The sequence below is a fragment of the Bison bison genome, unplaced genomic scaffold (genome assembly GCF_000754665.1).
Source record: "Bison bison bison isolate TAMUID 2011002044 unplaced genomic scaffold, Bison_UMD1.0 scf7180017864495, whole genome shotgun sequence".
Lineage (NCBI taxonomy): Eukaryota > Metazoa > Chordata > Mammalia > Artiodactyla > Bovidae > Bison > Bison bison.
The window spans coordinates 7,714,552-7,723,977 of NW_011495054.1; the positions used below are offsets into that span (position 1 = coordinate 7,714,552).

At 47.5% G+C, this 9,426-nt stretch overlaps 1 protein-coding gene across 1 annotated transcript in view; it reads left to right on the plus strand.

The window, feature by feature from the left end:
- Positions 1–472: 472 nt before the first annotated feature.
- Positions 473–9,426, plus strand: part of SELPLG (selectin P ligand) — a 16,349-nt gene continuing 7,395 nt past the window's right edge. The window contains 1 exon segment of the mRNA XM_010828680.1: positions 473–701. The gene's annotated coding sequence lies outside the window, so the exon portion shown is untranslated.

Consider the following 9,426-nt stretch of genomic DNA (forward strand, 5'->3'; position numbering starts at 1 on the left):
AGAGTTGGCTAAAGAACCAAAACAGGAAAGAGCAATAAAACAGGCAGAACCTGCCCTCATGGATTTTGCAGTCTGTCTCCCCAGAGAGGTTCTTGATTGCAGCTAAAAGGAGCACTTGGGCACCTTCGAGAGATTCTTAGATCTCCAAAGAATGGTTACATTTGATTTGCAAAGCTCAGGAAGATCTGTGATTTGAATCTCCCCCACCCCCAATTCTTTTCTTGGCCAAGAATCGAGAACCATCCTCCTTTGCATCTGGTCAATCCCTCCCTTCTAGGGCGGGGTGCCTTCTCACCCCACCCTCCATCCCTGTGGTAATACTGTGGTGTGGCCTTTCTCAACTTGAGCCTCCTCCCAACTACTCCCCCACGAGTTCCCATGTGGTTCTAGGTGTTTTTCATGGTCAGGAACCTGAGAGTGACCTCAGGCCCTGTGGGCCCCTGTCTCTCACTCCCCACCAGGCTTGATTAACGTCCCCGAAGCTGTCACAAACAAGGGGCTGTGGGCTGTCACGTGGCCTTGAGTAACCACACTCTCGCTTCCTTCTTTTACACACGGCCGCTGGGGGTTGGTGCGATCCGAGACCACGGCAGGGGTGCCACAGCTGTGCTCGGCAGCACAGGCTGAGTCCTTGTCGCTAAAGCAGAGGAACCACTTCTCCTGGGCCCACGAGGTGGCTGTCCCATGGTCTGCTGAGCACGGTAAGTGCCAGCTTGCAAAACCACGGGGAGTGGCTGGGTGGTAGAGTCCCCAAGGGCCAGCAGGCCTGCCTGACAAACAAGGGCAGGCTGGCGGCCAGCCCCAGGCAGGACCTGAGGTGCAGCCCCTGGAACGAGCATCTCAACACTCTGGGCACTCGGGATTGAGGTGTGCCTGGAGTTCAGAACTTTATTCTGCTGTCTCTTCTGGGTCCTAACCCCCTCAACTTTCATCTGTCCTTTCCCACGAGTTTTGCCAGCAGCTGCCGGCTTGGGGGTTACTGTGAATTCTTTTTTTTAATGGAGAAATCAGGAATGTTTCCCTAAAAATCATCCTACCCCTTCATGTGTGGGAAACCAAGGCCCAGAGAAGAGATTTGCTCAGGCTGTGGATCCATTTAAAATTGCATTTTTCAAACCTGTGTTCTTTACATTTTTATAGGACTGAGGAAGGGATGCGTGTGCACAGCAAATTATTAAAATATTAGAATTCAGAAACTACTGCCAGTAAAAGAGAAAGTCAGAATAATGATGAGAATATTCCTGTTTTGTGTCCGGAGTGCTTTAGGGGCATATAAGGGCATGGTGGGGGGCTGGTGGCTCAAGCAGTGTCCCCCTATACACACACATACACAGAGACAAGGAAAGTATCAGGGCCGGTAGGCTCTGGTTGCCTGGAATTCTTTTTTTCTTGGAATGTGGCTCCCCTTGCCTCAGGCAGGCCACACCCTGCATGGTAGACGTCTTCCTCACCCGGCTTGGCTTGGCCAGCAGACCCGGCAGACTGAAACTGAACAGAATGGGCTGGGCTGCAGGGTGAGCACCACCTGGGAACCTCAGCCTTCAGAGGAGTCAGGGAGTCATCAGAGAACTCTGTGCCCCCTTTTAACAGATGAAGAAACCAAGGCTTAGAGGGGTGAAGCAGCTGCCCACGGCAGTACGGCTGGGAGGTGGGCAGGCTTGCATTTGTGGTGGCCCCATCTGGTCACCGGACCCTCATGGAGCCCACAGAGATCCCAGGTTTTGGTCTCCCGGTCTCCTTTTGCTGAGCCGGAGCAGGGAGAGGGTGGGGGTGGCCTGTGGCTAGAAGGAAATAGGATTGTTACTGGTTGTGCTGCTCACTGCAGGACAGGACATTGCATCGAGAGACAGTGTGTTGGTATAAGGAAGAGCAACTTTATCCAGAAAGCCAGTTGACTGAGGAGATGGCCCACTAGGGTCCCAAAGAACCATCTTACTTGAGTTAGGATCCAGGCTTCTTTTATACTAAAAGGGAGGGGTGGGGTGGCTGGTTGCTGCAAACTTCTTGGAGTTGGAATCCTTTGTTCTTGCAGCTGTCCACAGTAGTTCTGGTCACGGTGTTCCTATAAACCTCTACCAAGACAATTGTTATTTTTTGTTCGGCAACTTTTTAATCTCTATATGAATGGAAAACTGTTATACCTTTAAAGGTCAAGTCTGGGAGGCAGAGCCTTGAGAAACAAAACAGTATGTGTATTTCTGGCTATAGGTGACACTTTTTTTTTTTTTTTCTTTACAAAAGTGCAGAGCCAGAAGGCCTAACCAGAGGCAACAGAATACAAAGGTTAGAGCTAAAGGAATAGATCTAACGGGGAGCCAGGTCTGTTCTTCTCTGTTACGGCTCCCTACTGTCCGTGTCCATCCCACAATGTTGGCAGCGGTGGGGGTGGCGAGGGTGGGGTCAATGATCATCCTGGCTACTTCTTGCTGAACAAGGGCGAGGAAGGGGTGATGGGGGAATGGAATTTATCAACTTGAAACTGGCAGTATTCCCAAGTCCTAGGCTGAGCATAAGCCGTTTGCATTCTGAGGACACTGCCCCGCCTTTTTGCAGTTCTGTCACACTTAAGACAAGAAGACTTGCCAGGTGGCTCAGCCGGCCAATGCAGAACCTGAAGGAGACGTGGGTTTGATTTCTGGGTTGGGAAGATCCCTTGGAGGAGGAAATGGCAACCTACTCCAATTCTCTCACCTGGAGAATCCCATGGACAGAGGAACCTGGCAGGTTACAGTCCATAGGGCCACAAAGAGTTGGACACCACTGAGTGAGCACGTATGCACACTTAGACAAGCACTTGAACACACACACGTGTGTGTATATGTATATAATTCCACTTTACCTGTATATAAACTCTAGCACTTGAGGGCACTGAGGCTGCTCTGCCATGTGCTATCTTTGTATATTTCCCCTGTTAGCCCCACTTGGACAGAGCTTGATTAAAGCATTTCCTTTCCAGCAAGTACCAGTGAAATGAGAGAGTGAAGTCCTCATTACTTATATGGTAGGGGCTGACTTGAAACAGCAACTTAAGATCTAATGGATTGCAACACCGAGTCTGTCGACCTATTGGCTACAGGTTCTCTTGGTCAGGCGGACACCAGGAATCCAATATTTCAAAAGAGCTTAATTTAAGCTTGCTTCTGGGAACCACTCTAATCCTTTGCAGGGCAACTGGCAAGGCCTTATCCCCAGGTACATGAGTAGTTTCCAATCAATATGATACTTGGCTGATATTTGTAGATAAAAGCAAGCACGTTGTCACTGATGTTAGGCAATACAGATTGGGCGATAATTTGCCTTTCTTGGGATGCCATTGGCCCATACTTCTGGTCTTACCTTTCTGTAGACCTCAGGGAGATCATCTAAGTTTTGTCCATTTTTCTGAGTTTTCTAGGAGAGCCCTCTGTAGGTTTCAAAGCAGGTTTCGGTGGGACTCTGATATCTAGTGGTCCCATCGGAAAACGTCACTTGAGCATTTAGTTTACAGAGATGATCTTGGCCTAGGATGAGGATAGGGAATTCAAGCATGTACAGGAAACTATATTTTAATGTCAGATTTCCTAGGTGGCATTCCAGTGGTTGTGAAAATGATCACCTCTGTACTTCCCCTGACAGCCCACTGACTGGCGTAGACTGGGAGGTTCTCTGTGCTAACTGAGGGTTTCAGTTCAGTTCAGTTGCTCAATCGTGTCCAACTCTCTGCGACCCCATGGACTGCAGCACGCCAGGCCTCCCTGTCCATCACCACCTCCCGGGTTTACTCAAACTCACATCCATTGAGTCGGTGATGCCATCCAACCATCTTACCCTCTGTCGTCCCCTTCTCCTCCCGCCTTCAGTCTTTCCCAGCATCGGGTCTTTTCAACGACTAAACTGAGGGTCTAGTACAGAGTTTGTTCCCTCGTGTCTACCAGAAAATCAACCAGTTTGCTACTCATTGTCAGTTTTACCCAGGGCTCCTGTGGGGATATTTGAATTGAGTGTCGTACATCCAGAGGAGCCCCAGGCCTCTTCATTCATCATCTGAACATTCTCCCCTCTCTACCGTCTGATAGGCCCCACTCCTGTCCTTTCCTATCCATTTCTAGCCCTCTTTTAAAAACTTTTTTTATTGAAGTATAGTTGGTTTACAATGTTGCGTTGTTTTCAAGTATATAATACAGTGATTCAGTTATACATATATTTGTCTATATCCTTTTTCAGATTCTTCTCCCGTTTAGGTGATTACAAAATACTCAGGGTAGCTCTCTGTACCATACGGTAGGTTCTTGTTGTTTATTTTATATATAGCAGTATATAAGAATGTTAATTGCATATTCTTATTCCTTCCCAACCCCCTTTCCCTTTAGTAACCATAGATTTGTTTTCTATTTCTGTAGGTCTATTTCTGCTCTATAAAAAGCTGATTTTGTATCTTTTTTTTGAGATTCCACAAATAAATGATATATTTTTCTTTCTCTATATAGCTTATTTCACTCGGTATGATAATCTCTAGCTTCATGCATATTGTTACAACTGGCATTATTTTGTTCTTTTTTAATGGCTGAGTAGTATCCCATTGTGTATGTGTGTATGTAATACACATGTACACACCATATCTTTTTTTTAAGTAATTTCTTTTTAATGAAGGATAACTGCTTTACAGAATTTTGCTGTTTTCTGTCAAACCTCAGCATGAGTCAGCCATAGGTATACATATATCCCCCCCCTTTTGAAGCTCCCTCCCATCTCCCTCCCCGTCCCACCCTTCTAGGTTGATACAGAGCTCCTGTTTGAGTTTCCTGAGCCAGACAGCAGATTCCCGTGGGCTATTAATTTTACGTATGGTAATGAGAGTCCTTTGGACTGCAAGGAGGTCCAACCAGTCCCTTCTAAAGATCAGTCCTGGGTGTTCTTTGGAAGGACTGATGCTAAAGCTGAAACTCCAGTACTTTGGCCACTTCATGCGAAGAGTTGACTCATTGGAAAAGACTCTGATGCTGGGAGGGATTGGGGGCAGGAGGAGAAGGGGATGACAGAGGATGAGATGGCTGGATGGCATCACTGACTCCACGCACATGAGTTTGGGTGAACTCCGGGAGTTGGTGACGGACAGGGAGGCCTGGCGTGCTGCAGTTCATGGGGTCGCAAAGAGTCGGACACGACTGAGCGACTGAAATGAACTGAACTGAACTGAACTGAATATAAGTTTCCATGTTACTCTTTCCATACATCTCACCCTCTCTTCCCCTCTCCCCACGTTCATAAGTCTATTCTCTATATCTCTCCACTGTTGCCCTGTAAATAAATTCTTCAGTACCACTTTTCTAGATTCCGTATATATGTGTTAAAATACGGTATTTATCTTTCTCTTTCTGACTCACCTCACCCTGTATAATAGGTCCTAGGTTCATCCATCTCATTAAAACTGACTCAAATGCATTCCTTTTTATGTGTGTATGTATATATACACATATACACACCACATCTTCTTTATCCATTCATTTGTCAGTGAACATTTAGCTTGCTTCCATGTCTTTAGCCCTCTTTTCCTTTAATTTCAGGTGTTCTCTTCTCCCCAGTGTCCTTTCTCTTTACAGTAAGTCTGCTGTTTCGTACGTAGCGCTAGCTTACCTTTCTTAGAGCCTCCTGTCTTCCAGGAATCCAATACAGCCGTTAGAAAAATAGCATTTCACCTTGGGCTTCTTTTGTCTGTGTCTGTTCTCTACTGTTGAATACCTCAAAAGCAATGTCTACCAACTGAGAAGGATTCATTCTAAAGGCACTGTCTAATTTTTACAACTTTCTCCTGATACCTGGGGCACTTTGCCCCGTAAAGTTTGCATTTGCCTTTCTAGTGTTTTCAGGGCCCTCAGGATCTGCATCTTTATAGAGTCTGATAAATTCTTCCACCAAATTTAGAGAGGTCTTCATTTGATTTGTGCTGAATTTCTTGAACTTTTTCAAACTCTTGTTTTGGGACCCCTTTTTGAAGCCCTGCCAAGATACACTTACGGTAGTGCTCTAATAAGGGCATTGGGAATTCCTGGGGGTTCAGTGGTTAGGACTCAGCGTTTCACTTCTGTGGCTCCGGGTTTGATCTCTGGTTGGGGAACTAAGATCCGCATGCTGTGCGGCATGGCCAAAAACAAGCAAAAACGGACATGGCTCCCCCACAAAGGCTCCCAGTTTGGTTCAGCTGTGGGTGCTGCCAAGTGGGCTTTGGGTGTACCACTTGAGTCCATTAGGTGGAGCTGGTATGCTTCTTCCCTGGCCTGATCAGTGACCATTTCTCCTTTCATCTCCTATGAAGATCATATTGAGAAGACTGTGTATGTCTGTTCAGGTAGGGTGGTTAATGGGTAGCAAAACAATTCTGTCCTTTGGAAAGAATCCTCCCTATAAGGAGGGTTGTCCAATTAAATAAGTCCAAGGTTGAGAAGGGTCTGTGCATCCATAGGAACCCAGCCAGCTGGCCTTTTTCATTTATGCCCTCTATGGGGTAATTGCCCTGCTCTGGGAGTGGCTCCCGGTCCAAATTGGGTGCCATGTTGGGTCTTGGAGAGTGACACCAGACCAGGTTCCAGTGCCCAGGAAGGTAACTGATCCCTTTAAGGAGAGGGAACCAGTCCAACTACTTCCCGAGCCCCGGTGTTGGGACGTAGGGCTGGAGCAAGAAGAATGGGAGGCAGTGGGAGGAGTGGATATGTTGGCATAGTGGCTGGAGTGGCTGGGACAGCCAGCTCCGCCAGAGGAGCACTTCGGGTCTGGAGCAACATGGCTTCAATCTCCTTCCTTTCCTTTTCTTCCTGTGTGACAGGTTTTCCCTTGGGCTTCTTTTCAAGCCTTTGAAAAGCCTGTATAAAGCAACAACTGTAGGACTTTTCTCATCCTGATGTAATTGTTTGCACAGAGGGGATTTTATCATTCTTCCCCACTTCTTCAAAGAATGGCTCTAATTTCACAATTGTAATTTAGAGAGTCATTCAAAGGCCAAGGTTTCTCAGATCCTAATAGGTACAGTGGCCCCCACATCATTACAGTAAAATGTCCTCTTCCTCTTAGTCATGGGTTCATATCTGTAATCCACAGAAGGCAATGGCACCCCACTCCAGTACTTTTGCCTGGAAAATCCCATGGACGGAGGAGCCTGGTGGGCTGCAGTCCATGGGGTCGCTACTTTTCACTTTCATGCATTGGAGAAGGAAATGGCAACCCACTCCAGTGTTCTTGCCTAGAGAATCCCAGGGATGGGGGAGCCTCATGGGCTGTCGTCTATGGGGTCGCACAGAGTCAGACACGACTGAAGCGACTTAACAGCAGCAGCAGCATAGCTGTAATCAGACCACTCACTTACCCAAAATGCACCCCCAGAAGACTATTTTTGGGGATATTTGAAACATCCCCCATCTTTTAAAGGCAGACAGGATGGAGTCAGGCTTGTTCTTCTGTTACAGGATGGCTGGTGTGTGTGTGTGTCCGTGTGTCGGTCCGTCTGTCTGTCTACAGATAGCCTCTGAAAATTGTCAGTTCTTAAGCTAAAACCAAGTGTAGGTCTCAGTGAATTCATTTGTGGAAGGACCTCACCTCCTCTGTTACCAGACCAGCAAATTTGGGTACGACAGTTGAGACTTGAATTTTTTTTTTTTTCTTTTCCATTTTTTTTATCCACACTGGAGGGGCATATGGGATCTTAGTTCCCCAACCAAGATTGAACCCATGCTGCTTGCATTGGGTTGGAGTCTTCACCACTAAAACCACTGGGGAAGTTCCAAGAGTTGGGTTTTTTTGGACAATGAGAGGAAGGAAAAAAAAAAATCTTAGATGTCACTATGGTTTGTGTCTCTGTAAAGGTCCACATAACATTCACCAGGTATGAAAAAAAAATGAAAGTGTTAGTCGCTCAGTCGCTTCGGACTTTCTGTGACCCCATGGATTGTAGCCAGCCAAGCTCCTCTGTCCACGAAATTCTCCAGGGGATCTTCCTAACCCAGGGATCGAATCTGGGTCTCCTGCACTGCAGGCAGATTCTTTACTATCTGAGCCGCCAGGGAAGCCCTGCTACCCACTCCAGTATTCTCACCTGGAGAATCCCATGGATGGAGGAGCCTGATGGGCTGCAGTCCACGGGGTTGCAGAGAGTCTTACACAGCTGAAGCAACTGAGCACACGTGCGTAATGTCTGGAAAGGCTCCTTGATGGCTCTGGGGTAATTGATAAGAAAAGGTTGGGAAGTACAGGATGACGCACGTGAGGCCGAAAGTCTGCAAATGGCACACTCTGGGCAGCTGAGAGCCTGTTGCCAGGTCCCAGTTTGGTGTCCACTCCTGAAACACGTCTTTAATGAGCCCCCAGGATGCCAGGCCCGTGGGGACTGGGCATCCACTGGAGACTTGAGATCTGAAGGAGGTGGCCGGCCACGCTGCCTGCACTCCAAGGGATCAATATCACAGCACCTACCCAGCACCTGTCTGTCTGCTAAGCCCGGGGTATGTAGCATGAGTCATAAGAGTTTCTGGTTCCTATTTAGCATTTATGGACTGATGGGAATGAATGTTTTGAAAGTAAACAAGCATTTTTTTAAAAACATTTAAATAACCTGACTAATCATGCCTGGGTGATCTGGGAGGGCTTCTTGGAGGAAGCATCATTTATTCTGGCTCCAGAGAACGTCCAGGCCTGGTTCACAGGTGGTACGGAGCTGTGCCTATGAGGTGGGCTCTGGAGCAAGACCACCCAGGTTCAAATTCCTGCTCCTTCTCTTACTGGCCATGTGGTTCTAAGCACCAAGTGAGCCTCAGTTTCCCCATATTTCACATGGGGTTAATATGAGGAGGTTGTGAGGACTGAGTGAGCTGATAATTCATGTATAGCTCTTAGAACAGTGCACAGGGCGTTGTCTATACTAAATACATGTGATTCACAAACCACAGGAGACTGAGGCTGTGTATGGTACCCAGGCTTCCGGGGCTTCTGGCCCTGGCTCTTTCTGACTAACAAGGTCAGAAGTGTGTCACAGCTATCCCAGGGTTGCAGATTTTTCAGGGATAGGACCTTCTGCACAGAACGACAATGACAGCAGCTTGCCTTTAGTGAGCGCCTGCTAAGTTGCTTCAGTCGTGTCCGACTCTGTGCGACCCCATAGACGGCAGCCCACCAGGCTCCCCCGTCCCTGGGATCCTCCAGGCAAGAACACTGGAGTGGGTTGCCATTTCCTTTTCCAATGCATGAAAGTGAAAAGTGAACATGAAGTCGCTCAGTCGTGTCCAACTCTTCGCAAACCCATGGACTGCAGCCTACCAGGCTCCTCCATTCATGGGATTTAGTGAGCGCCTACCAGGTACTAAATGTTCAACCTGGACCAGCTCACTTCAACCTGTAACAACCCCGCAAAGCATACATAGGCGCTACTGGAATCTTGTATTCCAGATAAGGAACTCACGGCTC